This window comes from Gobio gobio (assembly GCF_949357685.1).
Source record: "Gobio gobio genome assembly, chromosome: 8".
NCBI lineage: Eukaryota > Metazoa > Chordata > Actinopteri > Cypriniformes > Gobionidae > Gobio > Gobio gobio.
Genome location: NC_137114.1, coordinates 1,667,699 through 1,687,275, shown reverse-complemented (window position 1 = coordinate 1,687,275; position 19,577 = coordinate 1,667,699).

The following is a 19,577-nucleotide window of genomic DNA, read 5'->3' as shown; positions in this document are numbered from 1 at the left end:
GATGACACTACGGTGATTGGTCTCATCAGCAACAACGATGAGACTGCCTATAGGGAGGAGATCCAGCACCTGGCCACATGGTGCACCGAAAATAACCTGCTCCTCAACACCACCAAAACGAAGGAGCTCATCGTGGACTTCAGGAAGGAGTCAAGAGGCACACACGACACCATCCACATCAATGGAATGGCTGTTGAACGTGTCTCCAGTTTCAAGTTCCTGGGGATCCACATCTCGGCGGACATGTCGTGGACGACCAACACCTCCAGCCTGGTCAAGAAGGCTCACCAGCGCCTCTTCTTCCTGAGGACACTGAGGAAGAATCAGCTCTCCTCGGCTATCCTGGTGAACTTCTATCGCTGCGCAATAGAAAGCATCCTGACCAGCTGTGTGGCAGTGTGGTATGGGAGCTGCTCTGTTGCGGAGCGCAAGGCACTGCAGCGGGTGGTGAAAACTGGCCAGCGCATCACAGGGACTCCACTTCCTGCCATCGAGCACATCCAGAGGAAACGCTGTCTGCATCGAGCTCGCAGCATCCTCAAGGACTCCTCTCACCCAGCCCACAGACTGTTTTCTCTCCTGCCCTCCGGCAGGCGTCTCAGGTGCCTCCGGACCAGGACCAGCAGACTAAAGAACAGTTTTTTCCCCAGTGCTGTCTCTTTACTGAACTCTAATCCCCGTTGATCCACTCCCCTCATATACTGATAACTCTCCTACCTCACATCCACCTTCCCTTTGTTTACTGTTTACTTATTCATTTTGCACTACCATACCGTAACTGGATTATGCTCATTTGCACTGCCGACTGTTTTTACAGTACCAACTGTTTACATTTGTATTTTGCACCGTACTTCTAACTGTAATATGCAATCACTTCCACTGCACTTTTACACTTTTTTTTCGGATAGCTTCTGTCCATAATTTATTGCACTACCTTAATCCACTGCCATATTCCTCATTTTAGCCTAACATATCATTGTATACCTCTATCTGTAAAATTCTGTTTATAGTAATAGCCATCTGTTTATTATATTATATTCACAGTACATATCCACCTGTAAATTCTGTTTATAGTAATAACCATCTGTATATTATTCACTGTACATATTCACCTGTAAATTCTGTTTATAGTAATAACCATCTCTCTATTTATAGATATATTTATATATACTCAGTACATATCCATGTCCTGCACTTATGCAAACGTTGTATATCCTGCACTTGCTGCTATTGCACTTCTGGTTAGACCTAAACTGCATTTCGTTGCCTTGTACTTGTACTTGTGTAATGACAATAAAGTTGAATCTAATCTAATCTAATCTAATTTTCCGGTCTTCTCCTCCGACCCCAGTCTGTCTAGTGCTTTGATTTATGATGGGCAGCATATATCAGCTGCAAATGCGACCTGTTCCCCTCTGTCTCAAACACACATGCATATAACATGTTGTATGTTAAACGCACTGCAACGCACCCCCGTCCCTAGGAAGGCTGAACAAAGTGGACCTGCAATCCGGATGAAAATAACAGCGTTTCGTCAGCATTGCGGCAACAACACTCCAGCCTACTAACTATACCACAACAACGCTTCCCCGCAGTGAAACAAAATGGCCTCGCCCCCCCCTTATTTAATATTCTCGGAGGAGGGGTTTATGTAAATATTGTCAGAGACCCTGATGTTGTTTATGCTCAAAACAGCAACATTTGGCCGGCTACACACTGTAAGCGTGGCGTGAGCATCTCAGCTGCGTGGCGTGTCCGTTTTTATTTCGGCTCCCATGTTAAACGGTTAGAGTGTGCACACTGCCTGCGTAAGACGCGCGGAAAACGCGTGCATGCTAGAAATAGAACCGACGCCTATCTTTCGCGAGACACGCAAGCGTGCTGGAAGCGTTTCCAGGCAAAATAGAATAGGAAAATATTTATATATGTCATTTGGACACGAATGCATATTAATAAATTACATTTTGACATTTGAAAGACTCTAGGTTGACATAAATGTAGATATAATTGTAATTCTTAAAAAATTATAATATATTTTTTCAAATATTGCACCTGTCAATACAGAACAAAATATTTTGTAGCATATTGGCAGTCAATACGGCCGAGTGCCTACGTTGTCTTTGCTGTATCAGTAGGCTTTATATTTATAAAAAATATTGATATATTTTATTTTTAACATGAAGTATAGGCCTTCCACTACGTCACCTCAGCAGCAGCGCCGCGTCAGCGCATTTACATTAACTATTTTTCACACAAGTCAAAACCAACCTCAAGTGATTATAAAAAAATTTCTTCTTTGAATTAAATACATTTTTTGTGAAATTTGGTGTTTGCATCACTCATTTCTGATGTGATACTTTAAAATGTGAATAAAAACGGTGTTTGAAACCCAACTAATGGCACTTAAGGAAATTGATGTGATCTTACACTTGAAAGTGTATATAATGATGGCTGTTTATGATTTTTACCCTAAATGTTTATTAATGACACATTTTTATTGATATTATAATTAGTTTGGTTGGTTTAATGGTTGGTTTTGAAAATCTTTCAAATTTACTGGATTTTGTGACACTTTTTCTTCTGTCAGAAGTATTGCAGATACCCAGAGGTACACATGGTCAATGAGGATTTCCCTGATGTTAACACATCAAATCACGTTTAACTGCTGGAATGGTAAGACCAATGTCTGTTAAACTTATTTGAAGGATGAATGTGTGTTTGCGATGGAGTTTCTAGAGTTTTGGATGCAGTAAAAAGGCTGATTGGTGTCCTCTGTGTCACTTCAATGTGTATTTTCTCTGTACTGTATTCACAATCCCGACCATCCGAAAGGAAAAATAACATATGAGATGGTCACAAATGTATTTCTTTCTCAGTTTATATTACCTGTTGTTTATTTTTTACATTCATTTTTAGCGGAAGAGGTAAAAGTCGTCAAGGTTCCAAAGAATCTTACTGAAACAGACTTTCAGGAATTCCTGAGGACACTTTATCCCAAACTTGAAAACAGAAACTTTGACCTTTGCAAAGTGAATAGACATCGGGTTGTGGTCCCACTGACTCAATGCACTCCCCAAGCCATTAGGTCAAGTGGAGTGTTGGGGCGCTCTGCACTGTACATCCGTCCAGAGGTGAGGTACAGGTAGTTTTCAAAGTAAAATTTTCTCTCTGATTTTCTTATTGTAATAAAAAAAAAAATTATATTTTGTAGCATGACATCAACACAGACGGTAATAATGACAGCACAGATGTAATTTCTTTGGTAAGATTCTGAACAATTTAATGTTGGGTAATTGTGTTATATTAATTACAGCTTTTCTTAGACTTTGCAACCAAAAAGGTTTTTTTCTTTTTTCGAAAGATTACCATAAGGACTAGATAATCTATAGTGCACTCAGAAAATAGCCACATTGTACAGCAACTGAACTGTTAATATAGTAATGTATCCCAATAGGAAAGTGATGCTGAGGAACTAGAACAATCACACAGGACATCTGAAAATGAGGCAATCATGGTGAGTTCACATAAAACTTAATTACAGGGTTTCTGCAGGTCCTTGATGATTCTTAAAATTAATTTGATCAAATATAAGGCCATAAAATGTCTGACAGTTTTACAAAAAAGTATTAGTTATCATAAGAGGTCTTAAATTTGGGAACAGAAATATATCCCAATTAAGATTATTATTAAGCAATTATTATTCAAAAGCTGGTGTTTCAATTTAGTTAATGTGAGCGTTGCACTTATCAAAGTCTAAACGCTGTTCCATTTTCAATATGATTGCCGTTTCAGAGCAGTCCGCAGATGGTGAATATTCCACATTCATGCCTAACAATTACTTATGATTCACCTTTGAAAAACTGCCAAAGTTTACGTTATGTGTTTTATATTATAATGTATTGTAGATGGTTGTAAGTGTTTTTAATGAGCAGCTGGAAGAAATAAATACCAGGCATTTCAAAATAAGAGTACTGGTGTATTTTTGGCTTGCTTATATTTATAACTGCCCTTAAACTGGCTATTATTGTTATTTGGGTAACATATAAACAAAATCTGCGTAATCAACATAAACTTATTTTTTCTTTGTTGCCCTGTCATTTTTCATTATTTACCACAATCTGCGCAAATTTTATTAGTATTGGCACAATAATATTTGTATTGCCTTTCCTCAAAAACACATGAAAGAAACAGCATGTTTCTGTTTTATTATTAATGAAATTAAATGTGTGTTTTATTATTAATGAAATTAGTGACATTTGGCCCATCGACAATACTATCTGGCCTGCTCCCGCAGCCAGAGAAGCAAAAGATGTGAGCAAAGTCGAGTGGTGTGGCATTCAGTGTATAGGCTACTTGTCTCACAGACATGAGAAATATGTCGCTTGACATGCCTATTTTTAAACAAAACGATTCAAAACCAAAAAGAAATAGGCCACTATCTGATTGCAATGTGTATGAAATGTGCATTTTGAAGCTCCTAGGGGAAGTCTCTTAGCTTGTCAGCGCCGAACTATGGAAGAGACTGTATGTAATGTATATGCAGCAACCCAATTTTTCAACAGAGGTGAATGAAATTTGCTTTTGTAAAGAAGGCATTCCCTTTTCTTAGAAGAACAAATCTGAATGAGTGGAGCAAGCCAAATCCTTTGATACTCATATGTCATGGGAGTGGCATGCAAATCCTACTTGTGGCCTTTTCGTTTGGAAGCCCCAGGTGTGACCCCCAGTGTCAGCACTTGTGCAGCACCCCACAGTGACACTACATTGAAGTGGCTGACACTACTTGTCCTTTATTATTCATAACATAATAAAGGCCCTATCCATGCATTGGCTGTATAACATTTAAATATCTTCTTGTCACACAGTGTTGTGAACTTCTGTTGTTTCTTGAAGTAGAGACCAGGAGACGTCAGGATCAAACAGAAGTGATTCTTTTATTGAGAACTCTCAGTGCTGCAGATTGTCCGAAAAAAGTCTGATTTAACAGTACAAAATAATGCAATTTATCTACATTTCAGGGGGAGGGGTTATACAGCAGAGGAGGAGACATTCAAACAAAGGAATGCATATGTTGTGTAGGTAAAGGACACACCCTACTATGAAATCCCTACCAGTCCCATTGAATCAGCATAACTATTCGCATGCTGATACTGGCCAGGAACTCCAATTCCAAGAGCCATCCCAGAGCCATTAAAGACAAAAGGGGCAACGTCTGGGCTCCGAAAGGTGGGATCTCAGTGATCTGACTAATTTAAAACACAATAGAGAAAACAGGTCTGGCAGGAAAGGAGACTCTAGCTAGAGCCTCTGAAATCAGTAAAACAGGTCTGGAAGATTTTGCATAGCAGACTAATTAATCTGATATCATAATTTTTACCTAAAATGCTAAATGCAATGTACTTTCTAAAATTTGTATTCCCACAATTCCCCCTTTGAGAGTTCTAATAACTCTCACATAATACAAATTTAAACCATCATCAGTCCATTCTATAGCTTATGTTTTTTAGCATAAGCCCCATCGTCTAGTCACGTAACTTGGAAAAAGTTACAGGCACATTTCACTTTCTCTGTGTTGAGTGTCTGTAGTGACGAATGACATGCTGCCACAGAAACAAAAATGCCACTAGGGTCCGTGTAGTTCATTACGGGTAATATTCTTTTGTGGTTGGAACAGTCCTTGTGAGTCCTTTGTTGACCTTACAGGTTTCTGAACCATGAAGAATTATCTTCAGGCATCTGATGTAATTTTGCTGAAAGATCAAGAATGTCTTGTTGGATTTTGTTCAAGAGTCCTTGACCACCATGTTTGTGCATAAGTGAGTCCTTGAATGCAGCCATCTTCTTTGTTGGTGGTAGGAGAGCAACCAGGGTGCACCTGCCATTGAATTGGCTGAGCAGGATGTTATATACAGACGTTCCTCCCATCATGTGCCACCCATGGGATTCCTGCTCCTACTGAAGGCAGGTGTGGCATGCAAACGTTCTTTCCAGCAAACAAGGTGTTTCTTGATATATTCATCAGCTCTAAGAATATGTTGTTTCTGGAGTCTACACTTTGTGCGATGTCCATGATGAGTAGTAGCAAGGCAATCTTGATCATGTTGACAGAAGACTGAAGTTCCCGTAGATTATTCTCTGCGTTGTGTATTTTTTTCTTTCGTGACAGTTGACTCAGTAGTGGGTCTAGTTGTCCTTCAGAGGTTGTGGCTTCATATGCAGGTGAGAATCGGTGCGTATGGGTCTAGTTGTCCTTCAGAGGTTGTGGCTTCATACGCAGGTGAGGATCGGTGCGTATGAATCTGGGGACAGCCTTCAAGTGGTATCTGCACAGATTAAGAACGAAAACAAAAGACAACAGAGCAGTATTTGTTCTAAAAGACAGCAAACATCAGGGTTGTCTCATCTGTTCAATCGGAGTCTGCTATTGTTGTTCCTTCTTTCCCTATTTCTTAATTCCTGTGACACCTAAAGAAACAGTGAGGTAAGGATGGACTAGTGGATGGGGATGCCTACAAGGGAATCTTCGCCGCAGGTTTGGCCCCCGAATGCTTATGGCATTCAGTTCTTTCCTGGGCTCCTCACTGGTCCGTGTCCTACCCTATCCCTGTTGGTGGGGGAACAACTTTACAGTGTGACACATGACTCCAGGTTTTCCTTCCCTGACACAACACTGCAGCTACTGTAATGTTACCTTCAATCACTTGAGCTGAACCATCAACAAACAACTCCAATTCTGCATTCTCAATGGGAGTTTCTGCTATTTCATTCGTAGTTGCGTATGTAAACGTAACACAATCATGAGTCATTTCATCCTCTAACAAAACTTCAGTCATTGCAGACGTACATGAGGATGGGTTCGTGACTGGTGCACGCTGTAAAACAATGTTCGGGGTTGTGACGCTAAATTTCACTGAATCAACAGGCACATCAGATACTGATTGAATGGCTACATCTGTTTCAAAGAAAGCTTGCAAGTCAGGATAAGCGTTATCAGTCTGACTAACTTCATTCACATCAGTTTTCTCTACAGCTTTTTTGAGGTTTAATTTCTTAGTCAAAGAAGCTACTCTAGCACAGAGTTCTTTGTTCTGTTTCTCTAGCTCTGAGATATGCTGAGACTGTTGTCTAGCTAGCGCTAAACCAAATTCTCTGTGACAACAAATAATGCCTTTCACATTGTTCTTGCGAATACATGCTCCTAAAACTTTTTTACATTCATCAATCGACCAATTCTTGTCTGGATGGATCTCATATTTCTGAGTTAGTTTTTGTCTAACTTTCTCTGTGACAATTAAATTCTTCTGCACTCCTAACTGTGGTATGAAATCACTGTCTGTCCACAAAGGAGCTGCGAGGCCACCTTTTTCAGTTGTGGGGGTCAGCCTAGGATTCTTTCTAAACATTTTTGAATTTCTTTGTTACCACACACTCACAAACACTGACTTCTCTGATCATTTCTTCGTTACCACACACTCACAAACACTGACTTCTCTGATCAACAAACTTGTTAACACAGCTCAACTATTGTTAACTTTCTTTGGCAAAACAGAGGACAACACAAATATTAACTAAATGTTAAACTTCCCTGCTTGAAACAGAGGATGACTCATCTCTAAAAACAAACTTTTTAGAGGGTAACACAAATATTAGCTAAATGCTAATCTTCCCTATTTAAAACAGAACAATTATTAGCTTGTGAGGCTAATATCTTCTGCCTGAAACAGAGGCTGAACATTTCTTCCCTGCCGAAAAAAAAACATAGGATGACTCATCTCTAAAAACAAACTTTTTTAGAGGGTAACACAAATATTAACTAAATGTTAATCTTCCCTATTTAAAACAGAACAATTATTAGCTTGTGAGGATAATCTCTTCTGCCTGAAAACAGAGGATAACTTTCATCTCTAAACAAACTTTTTAGAGGATAACTTAGTTAACCAGACCCTACAGCCGTCCGTTAACTACTCCCTGGCAGCCAAGGGATAAACAAATTTGTACTGGTCTTAGGTTCTTTTGGATAGATCAGAACTTACCATAACCCTTGGTTGAAAGATTCAGTCTGGAAAATCTTTGTTCAGCTGGAAGTTTCGCTCTGGATTCCAGTCTGGAACGTAGGCAGATCTTTATCTTTGAGCTTGAAGTTTCAATCTGGATTTCAGGTGAGGAAGCTGGAAACTATCCGGGTCACAAGGCACCATCTGTTGTGAACTTCTGTTGTTTCTTGAAGTAGAGACCAGGAGACGTCGGGATCAAACAGAAGTGATTCTTTTAATGAGAACTCTCTGTGCTGCAGGTCGTCCGAAAACAGTCTGATTTAACAGTACAAAATAATGCAATTTATCTACATTTCAGGGGGAGTGGTTATACAGCAGAGGAGGAGACATTCAAACAAAGGAATGCATATGTTGTGTAGGTAAAGGACACACCCTACTATGAAATCCCTACCAGTCCCATTGAATCAGCATAACTATTCGCATGCTGATAATGGCCAGGAACTCCAATTCCAAGAGCCATCACAGAGCCATTAAAGACAAAAGGGGCAACGTCTGGGCTCCGAAAGGTGGGATCTCAGTGATCTGACTCATTCAAAACACAATAGAGAAAAACAGGTCTGGCAGGAAAGGAGACTCTTGCTAGAGCCTCTGAAATCAGTAAAACAGGTCTGGAAGATTTTGCATAGCAGACTAATTAATCTGATATCATAATTTTTACCTAAAATGCTAAATGCAATGTACTTTCTAAAATGTGTATTCACACAACAGGAAACAATGGATAATACAGTAGAAGAGTGCAGTGCAGTCATGGAATCTGATCCAACACAAATGGTATTGATTAAGTGCCACTTTTAAAAAAAATACATTACAATTATCTAGCTAGGTGTCATGCCTAAATATAATAGGTTATTGTTGTTTTTAGTAATTAAGTTTTAGTTTTATTAACTGGTTAATCTTAATTTGTGCTTACTATTCCTGTTACAAAGGAATCAATGGACAACACTGGAGTGTGCAGTTCATTTTTGGAATCCACTGATCGATCCCAAATGGTATTAATTTATATCACTTCTAATCAATCAAGATTACATTCTTACTGATCAGACAATCCAAATGATGGGATTGTTTGATGTAAACAAATGTTACACTAAAGATATTTGTAGAACACCTCTGATCTGTTACTCAGTGTAAAAATACTAGGTTTAAACTTCAAAGACTGTGTATTAGGGCTGCGCAATATATCGAAATATTTCAAATGTTCATATCGCTATATGCATATCTCAATGGCATATCTGAATTATTTTAATAGGCTATTTCAACATTGTGAAAAGTGTACATTTTTGGTTGACACATAGCAGAGAATAGAATGGGCACATGACTCTTACTTGTGACTTGCTTGACATTATTATTAACATTGACATGAGTTTTTTAAATGTAATAACTTGCGAAAAACAACTCCTTGCAGTCTTGTGCTGTCTGACACGCACACTGAAGAATGTGCACTAGCTGCCTCTCTAACGTGTGAGCCCTTAACTTCTGTTTCGTGCCTTGTTAGTTGAACTGTCAAATACACACACAGTTATGTCAAAATGGCTGTCTTAACGAGTATTCATATAAACACAGTCAGTTATGCTTGAAGTGAACGATATCAGTTGGATAAAGAAACAAAAGAATGTCAATAGGATCCATGCATTAGGTCTTAATGTGACAGTCTGTTAATACAGTAAACCTGCCGCTGTCTGTCAAACAACAGAAGATCACTCAGTGCTCTTGGCTGAATAACCTTTGAAGCTTTATTATGTATCAGTGTATATTTAATTCATGTGAAGGCAACTGTTTTTAGTTCTTATTTTTCATAACAGAGATTAATTGTCAGTTCAGGTGTCTTTGTTTACCTGGTGGTTCTTGATGTTAAGTTTAAGGTTTATAAATAACTATACAATACCAAGACAAGCAAAGAGTTGTTGCTATTTAAATATTGGCATTATATTTTTTGTTTGTTTACATTAATATTACAATTATATTGTCAGATTTGAGACATTAATTTTTGCAAAAAAATTGCTGGTCAATTTCAGAAGTTGTAGCGATGCTTTATTTTCTTAGAAAGAATGTGAAAAACGTAAATGGTATTATTCTCATGTCTTAAATAGTTTTGAAATATAATTTAAATAGATTTTAGACACTTATAGGAATATCATATCGCATTTCGAATATCATTATTTAACAAGGTATTGCATATTGCATTTTTCTTCAATATCGCACAGCCCTAATGTGTATGTTGTTTTAGGTTACTTTCGTCTTTTTCCCTTATTTGCTATTAGGATTAATTGGTATTTGGCATGCTTTCCCAAAGAACAAGAACAATTATACTTTATAGTCATAAAGTTTTGTCATTAACATAATTACAAGAATGGTGTTAGAAATACATTTATTATTACATGTTTCTACAAGGATTAAGCGTTTAATAGGTTTGCATGTTTGTTATGAACATATAATGTCTGTCTTCAGTGTGATATCCCAAACGACTGCTATTGATTGCTGTACATTTTAGGAGAGTCTTCTTCAAAGAAGAAACCTCATACTGGAGCAGAATGCAGAGTTCCAAACATGTTTGGAAATTGATCAACAGTGAGTAATGATCTCAGAATTAATTAAGTCTTATAGAAAAAACATTAAAAAAAACAAATATTCCAGATTTGTCTGATTTGTCCACAGATGCAGATACAGAGAGAGAGAGAGGGACAATATTGCAAGAATACAAGAGGAGGCAGAGAGGAGGCGTGTACATGTAAGTATACATTTTTTATCTTTACACTGCAGTCATGTACATAATGAATGAGCCCTAAAGGTGTTTATCTGTAGAACTGCTCAACATGGTTTTCAATATCCATTCATGTAAAATTAAACCAAAACATAATAGATTTTTGCAAATGTGTCTGTTATTTATGCTTACAATTTTATGCTTACTATTCATTTGAAAAGTTTAAAGTGATTCTTCTTAACACAGACTGTGAATCAGAGAATGGCAGAAGCAGAAACAGTTTATAAAACAGATGGTACTACCTCTCAATTCCGCTATTCAGATGGAAGTTATCGAAGGAGGAGTTTTCATCTCGATAGCCCAATCCAGGTGCGTGGAAGATTACTAAAATAAAGTTTAATACTGTTACAATTATAATACATTATATTTTAGTATATATAGTGTACAAGGGGGCCAATTTAATCCCAGTGGGCATTGAAATATACACCTACAAGTTCACTACTAGTACTCATTGATATTTGTATTCTTACTACATAAAGTTCTTCTCTACATAATTCATGAAATGAACTTGAAGTATACTTCTTTTTCATAAGGGTATGGAAGTCAATGGCTACTGTGAACTGTCTGATTACCAACATTTCTCAAATTACCTGTAAATGATAAAATGTATCACATTAATATGATAATGTTATGTTATCATGTGTATTGCTTTCAGAAAACATTTAGAGTTAGGGTGGACAAAACTAAGGTGTTTGTGTGATGTGAGATATATTTAGCGGAGACAGTTTCTGGCTCTTTTTTTTTACTAAAGTATACTGTCAGGCTATTCTACCCAATTGTTCAATAGTATAGGCTGTGTCAATATTAAATTTGAAAGAGAAATTACTTTACAGTTACATAACAGTTTTGATGAAAGGCTTCAACTGCAGAGCACCTGTAAGTGCCCATAGTCTAGTCAGGAAGATTAATCAAATTACATCACATTACAGATGTAAAAATTAAAATAACTTTTTTAAGTCTGATTATTGTAGTTGAACCTCAATCACACAAAACCCCTTTGTCTGAAGGTACTATCACGTGGTAACAATCATTAAGTTTGATGCTATTTTTACTTTCATTTCAAAAGTACATTTGTATTTGACAACTTTATAATATTTTTATGCTTGCCTGTGTTGTTCATTATGTACAGAGCCTCATTTCTTTTGCTGGTGCTGTTCCCTCTGCCACAGAGGATTTCCTTTTAACGTCTCCGAATACTGCTTTGCACCTGCACAGTCAACAGACTGGAACAATAAGACAGTGTGGATTGTTGGAAACAACAACCATATTTATTCATTGGATACCTGCTGATCAGGATATTTAAATTAAGTTAATTTTAAGTTCTGGAATTACTGCAATCAAACTTTTAAGTTTATGACATTTAAAAAAATGGTAGCAAAATTATAAATAAATTAATAAAATTTAATAAAAAAATAAAAATCAATGAAATTCATTCAAAATATTGTAATATGTTAATAAGGTTGGGGGAAAAAGATTAGTAGACATGATAACCATAAACACTGAATTTACCTAAGAGGAAGTGACCTTAGCTTTCTATGTTTTGTTAAGACAGAAAAGACATCTGATGTTGCTGGAAAATCACACTGTAATTTTTTTTTTTTTTTTGTCATAAGAACTAATCCAGTGCACTGGTGCATGGTGGAGGCTTTCCTGCTCATGGGCCATCAGGTTCAATGCAAAGATCTCCACCAGGGTCTCTGCCGCCAGAGAATTCACCTGAGTCTCCACCACAGTCACCAACATGGTCTCCTCTCCAATCTCCACCAGGAAGTCCTTTAAGTGTTGAGTCTGACCTAAAGGAGGTACTCCGCACGCTACAATCTAGTGTTAATTTTGAGGAACTGCCACCAACAGCCAATCGGATTAACGTTGTAAGGGGAGACATTTTAGAATGTGCCTTTAGGGCATTGAGAAGGAGGCAATTCAACCCCAATTACAAGCTATATGTAGTCTTTGTGGACACATGTGGTCAGGGTGAAGGAGCGGTGGACAATGGGGGACCCACCAGGGAATTTTTAACGCTTCTTATGAAGGAACTTTTAAATTCCCGTTTTTTTGTGGGGCCTGTGTGGAGGAAGTACTTGGGACTGGATTCCATAGGTATGTACATGACAGGATGGCATGTATATAATTTTTTAACCACACACACATACACGCACACACATATATATATACATACCTATAGATATATTACTCAAGATTCAGTTTTTATCACGGTTTTAGGGTCACAGTTTCGGTAAGGTTTGGCATGTGCTATGTTCAGGGTAATTAGGATATTTGTCAAATAAAAATAAACAAAATAAGAACAAATAATGAAACTACAAGCAACTGCACAAATACTATGGAGCAAAGATGCATATAAAATAAACAGTGCTTTTCATGTATCAGACAGTATTTTTCAGTTACAGAAATTGAATAAAGTAATCAACAATAACAATGCATATTAAAATCTTAAATAATCTATAAATTAAATAAAACTGAAATTTCACAAATTTCTTTGTCATTTGTTGCTTGAATATTAAAACAGAGAGTATTTTATGCCTAATGCATAAAAAAAGACCGCAGGAAAAGGCTTCTTTCCCTTTAAGAAATAATGCACGGCAAGAGTACATATTGTTACACATGAACACGTCTTTCTCGACTGTTTACATTTTACTTAAGACATAACCTACTGTGTTTGATAGGATTACTCACGAAGACTGGTATGTTGACATTTTTTTGTGTGAATTTGTCCATTCAAGCACAAGACTTGAAAGAGAAATCAATATTTGCAACGCGTCATGTGCACTTCAGATGAGTGCACACACACAAATCTTCTCTCAGTGTGTGCAAGTTCTCTTTCGCGTCTTGCTCTGGAATGTTTAAATTGTCACGGCTTAAATGTGTTTAGTTTAAACATAAATAGCAGTGTGTGCTGTTCATGGCTGTTGTCATGTATTGGGAAGCCAAAATGTGTATCCATCAACAGAAACATATTAACCTAACTCTGTTTTACACAGTTATTTTCAAGAAACCATATAGATGCGTCATCAGATTTTACATCTAAAATGTGAGGTCGAGATCTTGCTGCAGCCCGCGGCACTGCAGTTTCAGAACCGCAGCCACAGAACCTTAACTTGGGGGCGGGGCTTAAACAGTCATAGTTTCACTACCCATACACGTGATTTTATTTAGTTAAATATAAGCTGTTTTCACATGGATTTTGTCATATAATCACATAATATGCATATCATGATATATACAGTGATCAAAATTAGCATATTGATCATGCTTAATGTCAATGAATGGATACAAACACAATAGTTTATACTATTGTGTTACAGTCATAGTTTGTAGACACAGGCTACAACTATACACCGTTTTTATTTTAAAAAATATAAATAAATGTATAACATAAATTAATACATTTTTCCCATTTGACTGTATAGATATACACTAGCGGCCAAAAGTTTTAGAAAGGTAAGATTTGTTTTATGTTTTTAAAGAAGTCTCTTCTGCTCCCCAAGGCTGTTATTAAAATACACAAAAAATTCAATATTGTGAAATATTATTGAACTGTAAAATAACTTTTTTATTTTAATATATTTTAAAATGTAATTTATTCCCATGAGCATCACTACTCCAGTCTTCAGTGTCACATATCCTTAAGAAATCATTCTAATATGAGGAACATTTTGGGTAGGTAATTTTTTTTTGTTTTGGGGGGCTGGAGAACTTATAGAAATGTAAACATTAATTCAACAGGGATGCATTAAATTGATCAAGTGACGATAAAGACATGTATAATGTTGCAAAAGCTTTATATTTCAGAACTTTCAATTCATTTAATAATCCTGAAAAAATGTACACAACTGTTTTCAACATTGATAATAATCATACATCTTTGTTTAGCATCAAATCATCATATTAGAATGATTTGTGAAGGAATCATGAAATCGTGAATCATGAAAAAAGAGTAATGTGACACTGAAGACTGGAGTAGTGATGATAAATTCAGCTTTGATCACAGGAATAAATGACATGTATTCAAATAGAAAAGTAATTTTAAATTGTAAAAATATTTTATAATGATACTGTTTTGCTGTATTTTGGATCAAATAAATGTATCCAAATGAAGAGACTTCTTTAAAACATTTTTAAAATCTTATTGGTCTGAAACTTTTGACTGGTGTTGTAAAGTGTTTCCCATTTGACTGTACATATTTAATCATATTATTTCCTTCATGTTCATGTTGTTAACTTACAAATAATACTTAGACAGAAAATGTGACATTTCAAATTTTCAAATGTCAAATAACATAACAATGAAGTTGACAAACTTCATTGTAGTTTGATATTGCCCCTAACAATGCTGAGTTGGACCTGATCATGTTGATACAAAGTGAGCTGAGCTATGTATCAAACCTAACAACTTACCAGTTAAAGCCAAACAATAAACAATACAACTGCAGCTCACACAACAGTCTTAAACAGTATATCACATTCTGCACTTATACAACATTGCAAATGTCTTTTATATTTTCAGGACTCAGCAGGGGCATTTACAGAGTAGTGGGAAGCATGATATCGGTTTGTCTAGTTCATGGAGGGATAGGGCCCCATGTCTTTTCAGACCGACTACTTTGTCAGCTGACCGGGGATCCAAGACCACCAGTGGACATTATTGAGGTTGACGACGAAGACTTCAAACTTCAGTTCCAAAAGGCCAGTTACAAATATATTTAATTTAGACATTTGCCACATTTTAACAAATTTACCATTTTCACCATTTCAATGTTTACTATTGACGCAGTTTGCCACATGAACACTCATACCTGTGCCAAATAAAATAATTGGATCATTTTTTTACTCTGACATACTATGGGGGGCAATGTGATCATATGAGAATATCAATTAAAAAGTTAGCAATATGAAAGGCAATTGTTATTTAGATAGATTAGATTCAACTTTATTGTCATTACACAAGTACAAGTACAAGTACAAGGCAACGAAATGCAGTTTAGGTCTAACCACACTGTAAAAAAGGATTTGTTGACACAACTTGACTTGGTCAAGTCATCTTGTTGCATTGACTCAGTTAAGTTTAGCCAACATTAGAAGTTAAGTTAACTCAACTTATATGTATTTGTTGAAATAACTTGCAGTAAATTGGGACAACGTACTGTATCAATTAATAAGCATTTAATTTTTTTAGTTGAGTCAACTTGACATTATTTGTTTTCTGGAGAAATGCAACTATTCTGTAACAAATCTTTTGTAGTTGAGCCAATTCAAGAAATGTTGTCCATTGGAAACAGAAGTTGAATTTTTTATTGAAAATCATTACCATTTTGGTGATGAGTGTTTCCTTTGGCTGGGCAGTTAGCCTCTTTGTGTAAGTGTGTGGCCTTTGCAACAGTGTTTAGGAAAACACATCATTTGTTGCTAAGAAAGAAACCAACCAAGATGATTAAGTTTTCAGCCTCATAAACTCTAATAAATCAATAATCTTATTTCTGACCAATATTTTACAATATTATTTTACCAGCAAAACTTTGTTGCAGCAGATCAGACATTCTGAATTTAAAATACATTACAGGAAATAAAAACACAGACATCAAGAATCAGCATATGAATCTCAACAATGGTGACATGCTTCATGCCGCAATGCATGCTGGGAGCCAACAAAGTATCAAAATTATGGCTCCCAGCATGCATTGTGGCATAAAACATGTCACCATTGTTGAGATTCATATGCTGATTCTTGATGTCTGTGTTTTTGTCTAAAAAAAAAAAAAAAAAAAAAAATCCCGTATACGTTGTGTATTTAAATATCAGAATTTAAATTTAGACTGACTGATCTGCTGCATAAAATTTTGTTGGTAAATATAAAATATTATTAATAAATAATCACTTTCAATCAGGAATAAAGTAGTAAACTACTCCACTTTATGCTGTTATCCATCACCTGATCATTGGTTACAGCTTTTTATTGTAACAAATTTAGTGCTTTGTTAAACACTGTTACAAAAACCACAAACTCACTTAAAACACCAGGAGTCAAACTGCCCAACAAAAGGAAACACTCATCACCATAATGGTGACCAAACATTTTCAATAAAAAATTCTGCATCTGAACCTGTTAATTCTTAATAAGAACTTCTGTTTCCAATAGACACAAATTGTTAACAACTTCAAATAAAACAATATCTTCAATTCCCAATCAAACGTCAAATATGACATACTATAAAAATCCATCTTTAGTCGTCAAATAAGATCTCCTTCCTCTTTTTTTCTCGCATCAGCAACTCGTGTCGTGATCTTGTGTTCTCGTGCAAAAAATGGCATGGCGCGTCTGGTTCAAATGCGTTTTTTGGCACATGCACATTTTCACATGAGGCAGAAAATTGAAAGAACCTATATTTTGTTGTTATATGAACACGTTATTTTAAGTTTTCCATTTACCTTCAAGTTGAGGTTGTTATAACTCATCCTATTGTGTAGTGAGACACTGCAAGTTGACAGGACATGATTTTACTTGTCCACCTGACTAAAACTCAGAATCACTTTTTACAGTGCAGAAGTGCAATAGCAGCAAGTGCAGGATATACAACGTTTGCATATGTGCAGGACATGGATATGTACTGAGTATATATAAATATGTATAAATAGAGAGATGGTTATTACTATAAACAGAACTGAATTTACAGGTGAATATGTACAGTGAATAAATATACAGAGGGCTATTACTATAAACAGAATTTACAGGTGAATATGTACTATGAATATAATATAATATACAGATTGTGGTAGAATCACTGTGAAATGATGAGCTTGGATGGAAAAAAAATAAACCCACAAGATTGACATTTGACAATACTGTACTTGGGCCCATTGTACATTCCAAATTTAAAATTAGTTGGTGAATGTATATATAACAAAACATTACAGACAAATTTTAAAAAGTCAGGTCCACCCATTCCTAAATCTAAATCTAATCTAATCTAATCTTAAATGGGTTAGTTCACTTTTCTTTTTCTTTTTTTACTTTTGCTGATAATTTACGAAATTAAGGTTTTTGATGAAAACATTTCTCCATAATGGACTTCAATGGACTCCAAACGGTTCAAGGTCCAAATGACAGTTTCAGTGCAGCTTCAAAGGGCTTTAAACGATACCAGACGATGAATAAAGGTCTTATCTAGCCAACCGATTGCTTTCTACTAGAGATCAGGCAGATTCATTCGTGCCCTGCACAGATCAGTCGAATGAGACATCTATGATCGATATATCCATGACCACGTTGCTGTTTTGACCTCACTTGGCGGAAGTTATGGCAGAGCTTAGAGATTCAAACCTTCATCTTATAAGAGGTGAAACTAGATAAGACCTTTATTCATTGTCTGTGTGGTTTAAAGCCCTTTTGAAGCTGCACTGAAACTGTCATTTGGACCTTGAACTGTCTTGAAGTGCATTATATGGAGAAATGCTTTCATCAAAAACGTAATTTCTTTTCGACTGAAGAAACAAAGACATAGACATCTTGGATGACATGGGGATAAGTAAATGATCAGCAAAAGTTTATTTAAAAGTGAACTAAACCTTTAATATATTGATAAGATAGGCAAATACAAATGAAAATGTAATTGTCAAAACCATCTGTTTTTACAACCAGCTAGTAAAGTAACTATTCTCTGAAGTCAGTTTATGTAATGTCTTTACTAGATTGCAGGAGGGCTTGGAAACAAAAAAAGTACACCGGGGAACTTGTTTGTTGGAGGTCCCCCTGCCCCGTTGACCGCTCAGAAAATTGAGGACCTCTTTAAGGTCAATTATTCTGAGAGAGGGAGTTCTCGGCGGTTGGAGGAGGAGCGTCCAGTGGAGAGACTGGCTGATTGACATGCAATTGAAAAATGTAAAAAAAAACAACAAAAAAACTGTGTTACATAGTAATGTTAAGTTTTGTAGTCCACTTCACAAATTAACACACGGCCTACAAGTACTTACATCAACATTGTCACGAGGCTGTACATACAGTACAACAAAATAGTTGCATTATAGTATATAGCTCACTAATGCATTATAATTTTCCACATCCTGGTCTGTTGTGGACCTTTTCTAAGAGTACAGATTACTCTTGTCTTCCTTTTGTTATGAACAACATAACAAAGAAAAAAATAATACTTTGTTTGGACTATAGGCTTGAATCTTGTATTCCCTCATGATTCTATTCAATTACGATTCGGGGGTAACAATTAGATTACAAAACAATTCTTGATGCACCACAATGAATATATAAGAAACAAATGAAAGGAATAGTGCTTTAAACAGAAGCATTCAAGTAACAAAAACAGAATTATTGCATCTAAAAAATTGGCTTCTTCAAAAGCAGTAATTTCCTCTTGTATGTTATTTTGATTGACATGGATGACAGACAGCAGCTTGTTATGACTATATGCACAGATTTAATTTAATGTTACCATAGACTGTAAAAAAATATGGACATAGTGTCTGTGATGTCATCCAGGATTCTGAAGAGCAGTTTTGATGCGTAAAGTAGGGCTGTTGCCATCATCGCACGTCACTACCGGATAATTGCAAATGGGCGGAGCTGAGGTGACACAGTGACTAAAAGACAGCAGATAAATGTCTATCCGCCTGTTGCTCAAAGTGACCACACTCTTAATTATGCAGAACTGTAAGGCTATAAAATTCCCCCACTCACAGTCGTCATGAAGGGCAAAATTAGCCGTATAGACCAAAACCACAATTTGTACCAGGCTGTA